Source organism: Leiobunum rupestre, chromosome 2, assembly GCF_980474605.1.
Source record: "Leiobunum rupestre chromosome 2, qqLeiRupe1.1.hap1, whole genome shotgun sequence".
Classification (NCBI taxonomy): Eukaryota; Metazoa; Arthropoda; class Arachnida; order Opiliones; family Sclerosomatidae; genus Leiobunum; species Leiobunum rupestre.
Window position 1 is genome coordinate 7311688 of NC_143385.1, and position 14467 is coordinate 7326154.

The 14467-nt window shown below is 44.1% G+C and overlaps 27 non-coding genes across 27 annotated transcripts; all 27 read left to right on the forward strand.

Moving 5' to 3' along the window:
- The first annotated feature begins 7249 nt into the window (after window positions 1–7249).
- TRNAM-CAU (transfer RNA methionine (anticodon CAU)) lies at window positions 7250–7322 on the forward strand. Its single transcript has one exon. It is a non-coding gene; the product is annotated as a tRNA-Met (tRNA).
- Window positions 7323–9310: 1988 nt separating this feature from the next.
- On the forward strand, window positions 9311–9383 carry TRNAM-CAU (transfer RNA methionine (anticodon CAU)). The gene has a single exon. It is a non-coding gene; the product is annotated as a tRNA-Met (tRNA).
- A 67-nt stretch (window positions 9384–9450) lies between these two features.
- Window positions 9451–9523, forward strand: TRNAM-CAU (transfer RNA methionine (anticodon CAU)). Its single transcript has one exon. It is a non-coding gene; the product is annotated as a tRNA-Met (tRNA).
- Window positions 9524–9589: 66 nt separating this feature from the next.
- TRNAM-CAU (transfer RNA methionine (anticodon CAU)) lies at window positions 9590–9662 on the forward strand. The gene has a single exon. It is a non-coding gene; the product is annotated as a tRNA-Met (tRNA).
- Window positions 9663–9729: 67 nt separating this feature from the next.
- On the forward strand, window positions 9730–9802 carry TRNAL-CAA (transfer RNA leucine (anticodon CAA)). The gene has a single exon. It is a non-coding gene; the product is annotated as a tRNA-Leu (tRNA).
- Window positions 9803–9868: 66 nt separating this feature from the next.
- Window positions 9869–9941, forward strand: TRNAM-CAU (transfer RNA methionine (anticodon CAU)). The gene has a single exon. It is a non-coding gene; the product is annotated as a tRNA-Met (tRNA).
- A 346-nt stretch (window positions 9942–10287) lies between these two features.
- Window positions 10288–10360, forward strand: TRNAM-CAU (transfer RNA methionine (anticodon CAU)). The gene has a single exon. It is a non-coding gene; the product is annotated as a tRNA-Met (tRNA).
- Window positions 10361–10426: 66 nt separating this feature from the next.
- On the forward strand, window positions 10427–10499 carry TRNAM-CAU (transfer RNA methionine (anticodon CAU)). The gene has a single exon. It is a non-coding gene; the product is annotated as a tRNA-Met (tRNA).
- A 66-nt stretch (window positions 10500–10565) lies between these two features.
- Window positions 10566–10638, forward strand: TRNAM-CAU (transfer RNA methionine (anticodon CAU)). Its single transcript has one exon. It is a non-coding gene; the product is annotated as a tRNA-Met (tRNA).
- A 67-nt stretch (window positions 10639–10705) lies between these two features.
- Window positions 10706–10778, forward strand: TRNAK-CUU (transfer RNA lysine (anticodon CUU)). Its single transcript has one exon. It is a non-coding gene; the product is annotated as a tRNA-Lys (tRNA).
- A 66-nt stretch (window positions 10779–10844) lies between these two features.
- Window positions 10845–10917, forward strand: TRNAL-CAA (transfer RNA leucine (anticodon CAA)). Its single transcript has one exon. It is a non-coding gene; the product is annotated as a tRNA-Leu (tRNA).
- A 66-nt stretch (window positions 10918–10983) lies between these two features.
- TRNAM-CAU (transfer RNA methionine (anticodon CAU)) lies at window positions 10984–11056 on the forward strand. The gene has a single exon. It is a non-coding gene; the product is annotated as a tRNA-Met (tRNA).
- Window positions 11057–11122: 66 nt separating this feature from the next.
- Window positions 11123–11195, forward strand: TRNAM-CAU (transfer RNA methionine (anticodon CAU)). Its single transcript has one exon. It is a non-coding gene; the product is annotated as a tRNA-Met (tRNA).
- A 66-nt stretch (window positions 11196–11261) lies between these two features.
- TRNAM-CAU (transfer RNA methionine (anticodon CAU)) lies at window positions 11262–11334 on the forward strand. The gene has a single exon. It is a non-coding gene; the product is annotated as a tRNA-Met (tRNA).
- Window positions 11335–11401: 67 nt separating this feature from the next.
- On the forward strand, window positions 11402–11474 carry TRNAL-CAA (transfer RNA leucine (anticodon CAA)). Its single transcript has one exon. It is a non-coding gene; the product is annotated as a tRNA-Leu (tRNA).
- A 65-nt stretch (window positions 11475–11539) lies between these two features.
- TRNAM-CAU (transfer RNA methionine (anticodon CAU)) lies at window positions 11540–11612 on the forward strand. Its single transcript has one exon. It is a non-coding gene; the product is annotated as a tRNA-Met (tRNA).
- A 67-nt stretch (window positions 11613–11679) lies between these two features.
- Window positions 11680–11752, forward strand: TRNAM-CAU (transfer RNA methionine (anticodon CAU)). The gene has a single exon. It is a non-coding gene; the product is annotated as a tRNA-Met (tRNA).
- Window positions 11753–11818: 66 nt separating this feature from the next.
- TRNAM-CAU (transfer RNA methionine (anticodon CAU)) lies at window positions 11819–11891 on the forward strand. Its single transcript has one exon. It is a non-coding gene; the product is annotated as a tRNA-Met (tRNA).
- A 67-nt stretch (window positions 11892–11958) lies between these two features.
- TRNAL-CAA (transfer RNA leucine (anticodon CAA)) lies at window positions 11959–12031 on the forward strand. The gene has a single exon. It is a non-coding gene; the product is annotated as a tRNA-Leu (tRNA).
- Window positions 12032–12096: 65 nt separating this feature from the next.
- TRNAM-CAU (transfer RNA methionine (anticodon CAU)) lies at window positions 12097–12169 on the forward strand. The gene has a single exon. It is a non-coding gene; the product is annotated as a tRNA-Met (tRNA).
- Window positions 12170–12514: 345 nt separating this feature from the next.
- TRNAM-CAU (transfer RNA methionine (anticodon CAU)) lies at window positions 12515–12587 on the forward strand. Its single transcript has one exon. It is a non-coding gene; the product is annotated as a tRNA-Met (tRNA).
- Window positions 12588–12793: 206 nt separating this feature from the next.
- TRNAK-CUU (transfer RNA lysine (anticodon CUU)) lies at window positions 12794–12866 on the forward strand. Its single transcript has one exon. It is a non-coding gene; the product is annotated as a tRNA-Lys (tRNA).
- Window positions 12867–12932: 66 nt separating this feature from the next.
- On the forward strand, window positions 12933–13005 carry TRNAL-CAA (transfer RNA leucine (anticodon CAA)). Its single transcript has one exon. It is a non-coding gene; the product is annotated as a tRNA-Leu (tRNA).
- Window positions 13006–13071: 66 nt separating this feature from the next.
- On the forward strand, window positions 13072–13144 carry TRNAM-CAU (transfer RNA methionine (anticodon CAU)). Its single transcript has one exon. It is a non-coding gene; the product is annotated as a tRNA-Met (tRNA).
- A 66-nt stretch (window positions 13145–13210) lies between these two features.
- On the forward strand, window positions 13211–13283 carry TRNAM-CAU (transfer RNA methionine (anticodon CAU)). Its single transcript has one exon. It is a non-coding gene; the product is annotated as a tRNA-Met (tRNA).
- A 626-nt stretch (window positions 13284–13909) lies between these two features.
- On the forward strand, window positions 13910–13982 carry TRNAL-CAA (transfer RNA leucine (anticodon CAA)). The gene has a single exon. It is a non-coding gene; the product is annotated as a tRNA-Leu (tRNA).
- A 66-nt stretch (window positions 13983–14048) lies between these two features.
- TRNAM-CAU (transfer RNA methionine (anticodon CAU)) lies at window positions 14049–14121 on the forward strand. The gene has a single exon. It is a non-coding gene; the product is annotated as a tRNA-Met (tRNA).
- Window positions 14122–14467: the final 346 nt, after the last annotated feature.

Consider the following 14467-nt stretch of genomic DNA (forward strand, 5'->3'; position numbering starts at 1 on the left):
CGGAAGAGGGGACTCAGGACCTGTACATGATTTTTGACATGGCGGACCCCTCGGGTCCGGGTTATTCTGCTAAAAATACGCCGTGAGAACAGTCTGTATAATAAGTGATTGCGCGATTAATCTTATTTAAAGGTTAATTCTAAAATAAATGTAATTCAATTAAATTCTAAAATAAATGTAATTAAATTAAATTCTAAAATAAATGTAATTAAATTAAATTCTAAAATAAATGTAATTAAATTAAATTCTAAAATAAATGTAATTAAATTAAATTCTAAAATAAATGTAATTACATTAAATTCTAAAATAAATGTAATTAAATTAAATTCTAAAATAAATGTAATTAAATTAAATTCTAAAATAAATGTAATTAAATTCTAAAATAAATATAAACGTAGTTAAACTTGTAAAACCCTAAACCTAAGAAACGTGTAATTTAAATATTTTATAATTGTGAAACTCGAAGCAAAAAATTATTTGTATGTATTTTATTTGAATCTTTTCGACGCTCTCTGGACCAGTCTTGGAAATAACACATGTCCACTGGTCCAAAACCAGTTTATTAATTGCTTGGACCAGTTTTTTTAATTAAAATACTGGGGGTCATTGGTCCATAGAACCAGTTTAATAATTAACTTTTTATAAGGTAATTAAGGTGGGACCACTGGACCAGTTTAAAAATTCCAGCTTTCTTCCAATTTCTACTCCGACTTTCTTTCTAACACAATAAACGTCACACTAGAGAGTCTAGGGGTAGGTCCGATGGGCCGAAGACCAACCGATCGAAGGGGTCCAACGGATCGAAAACTCACGGCCCGAAAAAAAAGGACCAAACGACTGAAATTTAACATACGTTTTTTATAGCAACAAATGGGAAAAGGTTTCAACGGACCGAAAAGTTGTATATCTATATAATAAAAAGCTGTTGGTTGGGTGGTAGGTAGGTAGGTAGGTTCGTCAACCGATTTTCGAGATATATATCTCGATTTTCTGACGATTTTCGCGCGCGCGTTACTGGCGCCAGCGTCGCGTGGCATTTTTTTTACGTACGCTACGATTCGCGTTTTCGCATCGAGTCGGCTTCGATTTCTGATTTGGTTTTGAAATTCTTTATTACAAATTTTCAAAAGTGACGCAAATGTCAGTTTCTAAAAATGCTCAAAATCTGTCGCCCCTGAGAGTTGGGCCGTGTTTGTCCCAACACGCAATACACCCGAAATTTTGTCTCTTTTCGCCGCGAATTTCGGAAAGTGGGAGGGGGGGTCGTTGTTGTAGTTTCTGAAGGCCCGTGAGTTTCGGAAACGGGGAGGGGGGTTTCGGGTTCGTTCCAATTTGAAAGTCCCGTGGCTCTCTCGGCGTACGTTAGTCCCGTGGTCTTTATGCATCAGCCATTTGATACAGGGGGTTTAAATGGGTAATGGGGGGTTTGGTACGACTGCGAGTTTGAGTTATTTTTGCGGGGAAAAGGGTACCACGGAAATTCTCGCATTGGAAAGGGAGCGGGGAGTACTACGGAAATTATCACATGGGAAAAGCGGAGAGGGGGTACCACGGTAATTATCACATGGGAAAAAGGGGGAAGGGCACCCCAGTAATTATCACATGGGAAAAAGGGTGAGGAGTACCCCGGTAATTATCACATGGGTAAAAGGGGGAGGTGGGTATCACGGTAATTATAACACGGGAAAAAAGGGGAGGAACGGTAATTATCACATGGGGAAAAGGGGAAGGAAGGGCCTTACTGGGGTGGTTCTACTTTGGGGAAAAGGGTACCATGGGAAAAAGGGAGGGGGGACTTACGGGGGGAGGTCGACTATGTAGTAAAGGGTACCACGGAAATTATCGCATGGGGAAAAAGGGACGGGGCCTTATTGCGGTGGTTCGACTATTAGGAAAAGAGTACCACGGTAATTATCGCATGGAAAAAAGGGGGAGGTGGGGACCACGGTAATTATAACATGGGGGAAAAAAGGGGAGGAACGGTAATTATCACGTGGGAAAAATGGGGAGTACCCCAATAATTATCACATGGGGAAAAGGGTGAGGAAGGGCCCGAGAGGTAAGACACTCTGCGAACTCGGTATACACTGCCGTACCTTTGACAGTGCTAAATGGAACTCGCGAACTCTTGAAAATATGTACCTTTAACAGTGCTAAATGCACGAACTCGGGGTACAGATTATCTGAGACTGTCTTACCCCTCGGAAGGGCCTTACTAGGGGTACCATGGAAATTATCGCATGGGAAAAAAGGGAGGGGGCCTTACTGCGGTGGTTTGACTATGGGCTAAAGGGTGCCACGGAAATTATCCCATGGGAAAAAGGGGTTGGGGGCGTACTGGGGTGGAGCGCCTTGAAACACAACTAGCTGAGGGCCCGCCTGTAAGGCGGGCTTCTCGGCTAGTCGTTAAATAAAAATTAAAATAACTTTTTTACTGTTCAAGTTTACTGTTTTGTTTTTTACTTCTGCCCCGAGATATAGCAGGGTACGCGAAAAACGTTTTAGATTAGATTAGTTCGGATTAGGTTAGGTAAGGTTAGGTTAGGTTAGGTTAGGTAAGGTTAGGTTAGGTTAGGTTAGGTTAGGTTAGGTTATATACGCGCGCCGAAGGCGCGTAGGCACCGTTGGATACGTCCGTGACTTATATATATCTATAAAAAAAACCTTAATTCGATGTACTAAAAAAAATATAAAGGTGCAAAATTGGACTGTAAACCGCACAATTGGGGTATTTTCGATCGATTGGAACTCAATGTTAAATCGTTTTCCAACGAATTGGATTTCGGTCGAATGGGCAAAATTATTGCATTAAATTACTATTCTTAATTACTATTCGAAAGGAAAGGCCGTAATATTAGTTCCACATCAGTGTATTCGAGTGGGCAAACCCATAGACCCTTAGTAGACACAGGTAGGCAAACTAATACAAAAACTGTTGAGGCTACGTGATTTCTTATCGTTTGATATATAAATTGCCATCCTAAGTTAAAGAGTGGGTGCCGCCCACCCTCAGGATACCCGGGTGGGCAAACAATTTAACAGCTGTTGAGGCCATGTGATTTCCTATCGTTTGATATATCATTTACCATCCTATGTTAAAGAGTGGCCACCGCCCACTCTCAGGATACCCGGGTGGGCAAACCAATACAAAAGCTGTTGAGGCCATATGATTTCCTAGCGTTTGATATATAATTTTCCAACCTATGTTAAAGAGTGGCCACCGCCCACCCTCAGGATACCCGGGTGGGCAAACCAATACAAAAGCTGTTGAGGCCATGTGATTTCCTATCATTTGATATATAATTTACCATCCTATGTTAAAGAGTCGCCACCGCCAACCCTCAGGATACCCGGGTGGGCAAACCAATACAAAAGCTGTTGAGGCCATATGATTTCCTAGCGTTTGATATATAATTTTCCAACCTATGTTAAAGAGTGGCCACCGCCCACCCTCAGGATACCCGGGTGGGCACACCAATACAAAAGCTGTTCGGGCCATGCGATTTTATATTATCTCGGTGATTAAATTAGTATTTTCTTAGAGCAGATATTTAATATGGATTATTAACAACTGCATAAATCATATTATTGCAAGAATGTATTTATGTACTAAGAATATGGCAAAACGGAGATTCTGTCCCCATGGTCGCATACTTTTCAGCTTAAGGGCCTGTTGCCAAAGTGCTAGGCAAAGTGCTAGCCCATTGAATTTAACATGTTTGATTCTAGCAAAGCAGACTTTTGCAACACCCCCTAAGTTCGAGCGTAGACGATTCCAATCTTTTACCTCTATTGTTCTATGAGACCAAATTGGTTTTTTCGATCACTCTCCCTTTAAGGGGGTTGGTCGGAGGGGGCGGAAATTAACGGCACTGCGTGCGCGTCAAAGAGCTCCATCGAATGAGACCAACTTGTTTTTTTCGGCCACTTTCCCTTTAAGGGGGTTGTTCGGAGGGGGCGGAAATTAACGGCACTGCGTGCGCGTCAAAGAGTTCTACCGAATGAGACCAAATCTCTGGACCAACTATAAAAACTATACAAGTTCGCCAAGAAGGCGATAATATTATTTTGTGCCACACATAAACGACTTTGATAAGAAAGTGCCACACTTATTTATTACTTATGAATATACATGGTTTCGATAAGAAAGTGCCACACTTAATTATTACTTTTGACCATACACGGTTTCGATAAGAAAGTGCAACACTTACTTATTACTTCTGATCATACACGGTTTCAATAAGAAAGTGCCACACTTATTTATTACTTCTGACCATACACGGTTTCGATAAGAAAGTGCAACACTTACTTATTACTTCTGACCATACACGGTTTCGATAAGAAAGTGCCACACTTATTCATTACTTCTGACCATACACGGTTTCGATAAGAAAGTGCCACACTTATTTATTACTTCTGACCATACATGGTTTCGATAAGAAAGTGCCACACTTATTTGTTACTTCTGACCACACACGGATTCGATAAGAAAAAGCCACACTTATTTATTACTTCTGACCATACACGGTTTCGATAAGAAAGTGCCACACTTATTTATTACTTCTGACCACACACGGATTCGATAAGAAAGTGCCACACTTATTTGTTATTTCTGACCACACACGGATTCGATAAGAAAAAGCCACACTTATTTATTACTTCTGACCATACACGGTTTCGATAAGAAAGTGCCACACTTATTTATTACTTCTGACCATACACGGTTTCGATAAGAAAGTGCAACACTTACTTATTACTTCTGACCATACACGGTTTCGATAAGAAAGTGCCACACTTATTCATTACTTCTGACCATACACGGTTTCGATAAGAAAGTGCCACACTTATTTATTACTTCTGACCATACATGGTTTCGATAAGAAAGTGCCACACTTATTTGTTACTTCTGACCACACACGGATTCGATAAGAAAGTGCCACACTTATTCATTACTTCTGACCATACACGGTTTCGATAAGAAAGTGCCACACTTATTCATTACTTCTGACCATACACGGTTTCGATAAGAAAGTGCCACACTTATTTATTACTTCTGACCACACACGGATTCGATAAGAAAGTGCCACACTTATTTGTTATTTCTGACCACACACGGATTCGATAAGAAAAAGCCACACTTATTTATTACTTCTGACCATACACGGTTTCGATAAGAAAGTGCCACACTTATTTATTACTTCTGACCACACACGGATTCGATAAGAAAGTGCCACACTTATTTGTTATTTCTGACCACACACGGATTCGATAAGAAAAAGCCACACTTATTTATTACTTCTGAGCATACACGGTTTCGAAAAGGGGGGTCTAAATTGTGCCCCCCGTTTACCTGGCAGACCTGAAACTGGCCATCGGGAAACGTTGTGTAGCCCCACACTGTAATTCAAACTTCCCGCCACGCCAGTGTCACCCTTCATGTGATTCCACTGGGTTGGGGGCGGGGGAAGGCGAAGTTTGAGGTTAACTTGACCCTAAAACGCCGTAAATATACGTAAAATAACCCGGAAAAAGGAATGGGAATTGCGACAACTTAACTTGACAAATCCCCCCGCGTTGCAAAGAAAGACTAGAAGTTCCGAGCGAAATATGTACAGAGTGGTGTGGCTCGGTTGGTAAGGGCGTCGGTATTAGAGATATTACGGGCAGCGGCTATATGGGTTCGGGTCCCAGCGCCGCCAAAAAACTAATTTATTTTTCGCAGCTCCATCTACCGTGTCGTTGGTTTCCACACCAAACCAACAACACTTAACTACAATCCATTCATAGCAATAGTCCCACTTCGATCTATATATATATATATATCTCGATGTGGAACTAAAAAAGGAATTTTTTAATTTTCGGTCGGTTAGTGCTTTCCTTCGATTGGATGGACTTCGGTCCGTTGGACCCTCATTCGATCGGTTGGTCTTCGGGCCATCGGACCCAGACCGAGAGTCTAAACTAACTTGTAAGATGAAGGGCTTACGAAGTTACCAGCAGTCTTTAGTAATGGTATTAAGTTACAATGAATAATGAAGTAAAACACCACACGGCTCGATTCACGATTCGCGCCTTCTCGAATTATAAACATTTATATGGTTTCTAGAGTCTAGACCTATAAACATTTCAAATTCCATAAAAAATAATTTTACAATGGGAGGAGTAGAAAAAAATCATGGTAAGGGTCACTGGTCCTAAGGACAAGTTTATTTTTGTAGACAATAGGGGTCACTAATCCTAAGGACTAATTTTAAAAAATTCCTTATTTCCAAGACTGCTCTGGATATTCTCAAAAAATTCCGCACCTCGGGAAAATCCGGGAAACTAGCGCGTCAGTAGTATTCCATAGAATGTTGGCCGAGCTTTCTTCGAGGGTCCAGGGAGCGGAGATAAGCGGAATAAAACTTTTTCTCTACAGTATAAGGTTAAAATAAACCTTGAAAAAAACAAACGTAACGTGGTATTTTTTTCTGACCTAAGACTTAGGAACTAGAGAAGGGGCGTAGTAAAGTAAATTAATTTCCCCTAACTTGTTTCAGTCCGAGTTAGGTCTTATTAAGTAAAATAAGAGAAGGGAAAAAATCCCCTTTTCTTCACAGTCTGTTTGCGGCCAAAAAAGCGGAGCAAAAACAAGTTGGCAGGACTTCTCTTAATTCTAGGCGTTTTAAGGTCTTCGCGTAAGCTTTATCATCACTGGGCAAAAAGCATTGCCGAAGCTAAAGGCATTGGTCAATTAAATATAAATATCCTTTTATTGGCGAATGCTACAGGCTTAACTTTAGGTTTGGCTTGCCGAATATTTTTAGTTCAAAATTATTTATTTCGCATCGAAAATGCATGACAACCCTCAGGGCCGTTTTAACCCTTCAGTTGGCCTTAGGCAGAAATCTCATTTACCGCCTTTTCAGACTATCGTATGCCCTATTATATGGAATTGTAGGCCCTTACTTCTGAAATTTTCATAAAACCTAGGCACTCTGCCTAGTTTGCCTTATGGATAAGGTGGCCCTGGCAACTCTGATCAAAGGTCACTGAAAAACAGGGTTGCCATACATTTTAAATGTGAAACAAAAAATTACCGCTAAAACTGCATGGCAACCTTGTAAAAATAGGGTCGATAGCGCATACGGGAGCGTCAGTCTCATAATCTGAAGGTTGTGAGTTCGATCCTCACTCGGGGCGCGATCTTTTTCCTCCACATTTGGAAACGATTAAAGAAATTTTTTCCCCGTTCAATTAACTTTCAAACGCCTCGATAGCGCAGACGGCGGCGCGTCAGTCTCATAATCTGAAGGTCGTGAGTTCGATCCTCACTCGGGGCACGATGTTTTTCCTCCTAAAATCAAGGACGGTTTTATGCGTATGGTCTCGAAAATAAGATCGGAGGGAATTCTACCCCCTAGTATGCGTGAAGGCATGATAATCTTGTTGCCAAAGAAAGGAGATTTAAATCTTTTAATGAACTGGAGGCCTATATCGCTCTTAAACATTGATTACAAGATTATCGCCAAGGTGCTTTCCAGTCGACTGTCGGCTCTTCTCCCCCGTATCACGTCTCCGAGTCAGTCGGGAGCCGTCAAAGGACGGGATCTCTCTCGTACTACGCGCCTTCTCAACGACATTTCGGACCTTTTGCGCTCACGCGAAGAACGAGGAATTGTCATGCAATTAGATTTGCACAAAGAATTTGATCGCGTGAATTGGTCGTATCTCTTCGCGGTCTCGCAATCAATGGGATTTGGACCTCGGTTTCGGACATGGATTCAAATTCTGCTCACATCCTCGAAGTCGTGTATCAAAGTTAATGGGTACCTAACTAACGTATTCAGCCTTGGAAAGTCAGTTCGCCAAGGCTGCCCGCTCAGCCCACTCTTGTACGTATTATCTACAGAGCCTCTTTGCGCTGCGTTAACTACTTCGTCACGTATTCTTCGGATCCCAATCGGGCCGGATTCGTATGTTCCTCTAATTTACGAACATGTTGATGACACCACGATCCTGACTTCTAGCATTGACGGTATTCGAGAGTCTTTAGTTATTTACCACGACTATTGCCAAGCATCTGGAGCAATTTTAAATCGGAGTAAAAGTAGTGCCATGTGGCTTGGTTCATTGAGACACACGGCAGCGACAGTGGTGGATGGTGTCACGATTGATAATGGCCCCCTGAAGATTTTGGGCATTAATCTCTCGCATAACCAGGAGGATTCTGAGCAGTTAAATTGGCAAAACCGTTTTGAAAAGTTCACGGGGGTTTTACGTCGCTGGCGGCAACGTCATTTGAATACGTGTGTTAAAGTCATCGTTTTGAACATACTGGCGTCTTCCGTTCTTTGGCACGTTCTCAGTCATGGGCGCAACGTTTCAAAAAGGCTTCGATGGAGTTTATTTGGGGCACTGGACCTCATCACGTCGAATATGGCATTTTAATTCGTCCAACAAATGCCGGAGGCTACGGTCTTGTTGACGTCACTACGAAAATGGCGGCGTTTCGCGTAAAAGAAATTGCGGCTCTTCTTACTGCCACAGCCACGTCTTATGAAGTCGATCTCGTCGCAGCGCTTCTCTCGATGTACGGCGCGTACGATGGTCTTGGCCTTCAAGTCTTTCGTTTGTCCATCGCGAAAAAGCATTTCGGCGCCATGAGCCCTCGGATCGCGAGCCTTTTAACATCATGGCAAGCGCTGCTATCAGCCACTGGCTGGGAAGTTTCGCCGCATTCCAGTCCCGCGCTCGAACCTCTCTTTTTCAAAACGCGCATTTCGGCGTTTCCGTTTCCGGCTATTGATAGGCGAATTTTTATCCAGGCGGGACATCGTGTACGAGTTAATTCCGGGGTTTCTTCCGGTTACTATGGTTTTGGACGCTTGTGCGGAGTCAGCACCGTCATTCACGGGAGTTACGATTTCTCGTTCGTACGAATCGTTACGTAACGCTCTTCCGCCGTCGTGGCGGTCTGCCAGCGAGACGAAACCTTCATGGCCTAACGTGGTTTGCTCTGTCAAAGTTGTGATCCTTCGCGATCGCGATCGGGAAATTGTCGTCCTCGGAAAGCTCACGTCTCGCGCACTTTACCACTTGCTTTGGCGCGCCTTCGGTACAATCGAGTCTCGTGGTGAAGAACAATGGCGTGGATATTTTCCGGCTCCGTTACCTGAAGTCAAGTGGGGCATGGTCACTTGTTCTCTGTTTGGACCTCGGCTCAATTACGTGAATTTGAAGCTTATTCACAAAGGCTTTCCAGTGATTTGTTTCCTCCACATTTGGAAACCATGAAAAAGAAAAATTTCCGTTCAAATCACTCTCAACCGCCTCGATAGCGTAGACGGCAGCGCGTCAGTCTCATAATCTGAAGGTCGTGAGTTCGATCCTCACTCGGGGCACGATCTTTTTCCTCCACATTTGGAAACGATTAAAAACATTTTTTTCCCGTTCAATGAACACTCAACCGCCTCGATAGCGCAGGCGGCAGCGCGTCAGTCTCATAATCTGAAGGTCGTGAGTTCGATCCTCGCTCGGGGCACGATCTTTTTCCTCCACATTTGGAAACGATTAAAAAGAAAAATTTCCGTTCAATTAACTCTCAACCGCCTCGATAGCGCAGACGGCAGCGCGTCAGTCTCATAATCTGAAGGTCGTGAGTTCGATCCTCACTTGGGTCACGATCTTTTTCCTCCACATTTGGAAACGATTAAAAACATTTTTTTCCCGTTCAATTAACTCTCAACCGCCTCGATAGCGCAGACGGCAGCGCGTCAGTCTCAAAATCTGAAGGTCGTGAGTTCGATCCTCACTCGGGTCACGATCTTTTTCCTAAACATTTGGAAACGATTAAAAACATTTTTTCCCGTTCAATTAATTTTCAACCGCCTCGATAGCGCAGACGGCAGCGCGTCAGTCTCATAATCTGAAGGTCGTGAGTTCGATCCTCACTCGGGGCACGATGTTTTCCCTCCACATTTGGAAACGATTAAAAACATTTTTTTCCCGTTCAATCTTCTCTCAACCGCCTCGATAGGGCAGACGGCCACGCGTCAGTCTCATAATCTGAAGGTCGTGAGTTCGATCCTCACTCGGGGCACGATCCTTTTCCTCCACATTTGGAAACGAATAAAAACATTTTTTTCCCGTTCAATTTTCTCGCAACCGCCTCGATAGCGCAGACGGCAGCCCCTCAGTCTCATAATCTGAAGGTCGTGAGTTCGATCCTCACTCGGGGCACGATCCTTTTCCTCCACATTTGGAAACGATTAAAAAGAAAAATTTCCGTTCAATTAATTCTCAACCGCCTCGATAGCGCAGACGGCAGCGCGTCAGTCTCATAATCTGAAGGTCGTGAGTTCGATCTTCACTCGGGGCACGACCTTTTTCCTCCACATTTGGAAACGATCAAAAAGAAAAATTTCCGTTCAATTCACTCTCATCCGCCTCGATAGCGCAGACGGCAGCGCGTCAGTCTCATAATCTGAAGGTCGTGAGTTCGATCTTCACTCGGGGCACGACCTTTTTCCTCCACATTTGGAAACGATCAAAAAAAAAAATTTCCATTCAATTCACTCTCATCCGCCTCGATAGCGCAGACGGCAGCGCGTCAGTCTCATAATCTGAAGGTCGTGAGTTCGATCCTCACTCGGGTCACGATCTTTTTCCTAAACATTCGGAAACTATTAAAAACATTTTTTCCCCGTTCAATCTTCTCTCATCCGCCTCGATAGCGCAGACGGCAGCGCGTCAGTCTCTTAATCTGGAGGTTGTGAGTTCGATCCTCACTCGGGGAACGATCTTTTTCCTCCACATTTGGAAACGATAAAAAAGAAAAATTTCCGTTCAATTGTTTCTCAACCGCCTCGATAGCGCAGACGGCAGCGCGTCAGTCTCAAAATCTGAAGGTCGTGAGTTCGATCCTCACTCGGGGCACGAGCTTTTGCCTCCACATTTGGAAACGATCAAAAAGAAAAATTTCCGTTCATTTAACTTTCAACCGCCTCGATAGCGCAGACGGCAGCGCGTCAGTCTCATAATCTGAAGGTCGTGAGTTCGATCCTCACTCGGGGCACGATCTTTTTCCTCCACATTTGGAAACGATTAAAAAGAAAAATTTCCGTTCAACTGCCTCTCAACCGCCTCGATAGCGCAGACGGCAGCGCGTCAGTCTCATAATCTGAAGGTCGTGAGTTCGATCTTCACTCGGGGCGCGACCTTTTTCCTCCACATTTGGAAACGATCAAAAAGAAAAATTTCCGTTCAATTCACTCTCATCCGCCTCGATAGCGCAGACGGCAGCGCGTCAGTCTCATAATCTGAAGGTCGTGAGTTCGATCCTCACTCGGGTCACGATCGTTTTCCTCCACATTTGGAAACGATTAAAAACATTTTTTTCCCGTTCAATTAACTCTCAACCGCCTCGATAGCGCAGACGGCAGCGCGTCAGTCTCAAAATCTGAAGGTCGTGAGTTCGATCCTCACTCGGGTCACGATCTTTTTCCTAAACATTTGGAAACGATTAAAAACATTTTTCCCGTTCAATTAATTTTCAACCGCCTCGATAGCGCAGACGGCAGCGCGTCAGTCTCATAATCTGAAGGTCGTGAGTTCGGTCCTCACTCGGGGCACGATCTTTTTCCTCCACATTTGGAAACGATTAAAAACATTTTTTTCCCGTTCAATCTTCTCTCAACCGCCTCGATAGCGCAGACGGCAGCGCGTCAGTCTCATAATCTGAAGGTCGTGAGTTCGATCTTCACTCGGGGCGCGACCTTTTTCCTCCACATTTGGAAACGATCAAAAAGAAAAATTTCCGTTCAATTCACTCTCATCCGCCTCGATAGCGCAGACGGCAGCGCGTCAGTCTCATAATCTGAAGGTCGTGAGTTCGATCCTCACTCGGGTCACGATCGTTTTCCTCCACATTTGGAAACGATTAAAAACATTTTTTTCCCGTTCAATTAACTCTCAACCGCCTCGATAGCGCAGACGGCAGCGCGTCAGTCTCAAAATCTGAAGGTCGTGAGTTCGATCCTCACTCGGGTCACGATCTTTTTCCTAAACATTTGGAAACGATTAAAAACATTTTTCCCGTTCAATTAATTTTCAACCGCCTCGATAGCGCAGACGGCAGCGCGTCAGTCTCATAATCTGAAGGTCGTGAGTTCGATCCTCACTCGGGGCACGATGTTTTCCCTCCACATTTGGAAACGATTAAAAACATTTTTTTCCCGTTCAATCTTCTCTCAACCGCCTCGATAGGGCAGACGGCAGCCCCTCAGTCTCATAATCTGAAGGTCGTGAGTTCGATCCTCACTCGGGGCACGATCCTTTTCCTCCACATTTGGAAACGATTAAAAAGAAAAATTTCCGTTCAAATAATTCTCAACCGCCTCGATAGCGCAGACGGCAGCGCGTCAGTCTCATAATCTGAAGGTCGTGAGTTCGATCTTCACTCGCGGCACGACCTTTTCCCTCCACATTTGGAAACGATCAAAAAGAAAAATTTCCGTTCAATTCACTCTCATCCGCCTCGATAGCGCAGACGGCAGCGCGTCAGTCTCATAATCTGAAGGTCGTGAGTTCGATCTTCACTCGGGGCACGACCTTTTTCCTCCACATTTGGAAACGATCAAAAAGAAAAATTTCCATTCAATTCACTCTCATCCGCCTCGATAGCGCAGACGGCAGCGCGTCAGTCTCATAATCTGAAGGTCGTGAGTTCGATGCTCACTCGGGTCACGATCTTTTTCCTAAACATTCGGAAACTATTAAAAACATTTTTTCCCCGTTCAATCTTCTCTCATCCGCCTCGATAGCGCAGACGGCAGCGCGTCAGTCTCTTAATCTGGAGGTTGTGAGTTCGATCCTCACTCGGGGCACGATCTTTTTCCTCCACATTTGGAAACGATAAAAAAGAAAAATTTCCGTTCAATTGTTTCTCAACCGCCTCGATAGCGCAGACGGCAGCGCGTCAGTCTCAAAATCTGAAGGTCGTGAGTTCGATACTCACTCGGGGCACGAGCTTTTGCCTCCACATTTGGAAACGATCAAAAAGAAAAATTTCCGTTCATTTAACTTTCAACCGCCTCGATAGCGCAGACGGCAGCGCGTCAGTCTCATAATCTGAAGGTCGTGAGTTCGATCCTCACTCGGGGCACGATCTTTTTCCTCCACATTTGGAAACGATTAAAAAGAAAAATTTCCGTTCAATTGCCTCTCAACCGCCTCGATAGCGCAGACGGCAGCGCGTCAGTCTCATAATCTGAAGGTCGTGAGTTCGATCCTCACTTGGGTCACGATCTTTTTCCTCCACATTTGTAAACGATTAAAAACATTTTTTTCCCGTTCAATTAACTCTCAACCGCCTCGATAGCGCAGACGGCAGCGCGTCAGTCTCATTAATCTGAAGGTCGTGAGTTCGATCTTCACTCGGGTCACGATCTTTTTCCTAAACATTTGGAAACGATTAAAAACATTTTTTCCCGTTCAATTAATTTTCAACCGCCTCGATAGTGAGACGGCAGCGCGTCAGTCTCATAATCTGAAGGTCGTGAGTTCGATCCTCACTCGGGGCACGATGTTTTCCCTCCACATTTGGAAACGATTAAAAACATTTTTTTCCCGTTCAATCTTCTCTCAACCGCCTCGATAGGGCAGACGGCCACGCGTCAGTCTCATAATCTGAAGGTCATAAGTTCGGTCCTCACTCGGGGCTCGAAATTTTTCCTCCACATTTGGAAACGAATAAAAACATTTTTTTCCCGTTCAATTTTCTCGCAACCGCCTCGATAGCGCAGACGGCAGCCCCTCAGTCTCATAATCTGAAGGTCGTGAGTTCGATCCTCACTTGGGTCACGATCTTTTTCCTCCACATTTGGATACGATTAAAAACATTTTTTTCCCGTTCAATTAACTCTCAACCGCCTCGATAGCGCAGACGGCAGCGCGTCAGTCTCAAAATCTGAAGGTCGTGAGTTCGATCCTCACTCGGGTCACGATCTTTTTCCTAAACATTTGGAAACGATTAAAAACATTTTTTCCCGTTCAATTAATTTTCAACCGCCTCGATAGCGCAGACGGCAGCGCGTCAGTCTCATAATCTGAAGGTCGTGAGTTCGATCCTCACTCGGGGCACGATGTTTTCCCTCCACATTTGGAAACGATTAAAAACATTTTTTTCCCGTTCAATCTTCTCTCAACCGCCTCGATAGGGCAGACGGCCACGCGTCAGTCTCATAATCTGAAGGTCATAAGTTCGGTCCTCACTCGGGGCTCGAAATTTTTCCTCCACATTTGGAAACGAATAAAAACATTTTTTTCCCGTTCAATTTTCTCGCAACCGCCTCGATAGCGCAGACGGCAGCCCCTCAGTCTCATAATCTGAAGGTCGTGAGTTCGATCCTCACTCGGGGCACGATCCTTTTCCTCCACATTTGGAAACGATTAAAAAGAAAAATTTCCGTTCAATTAATTCTCAACC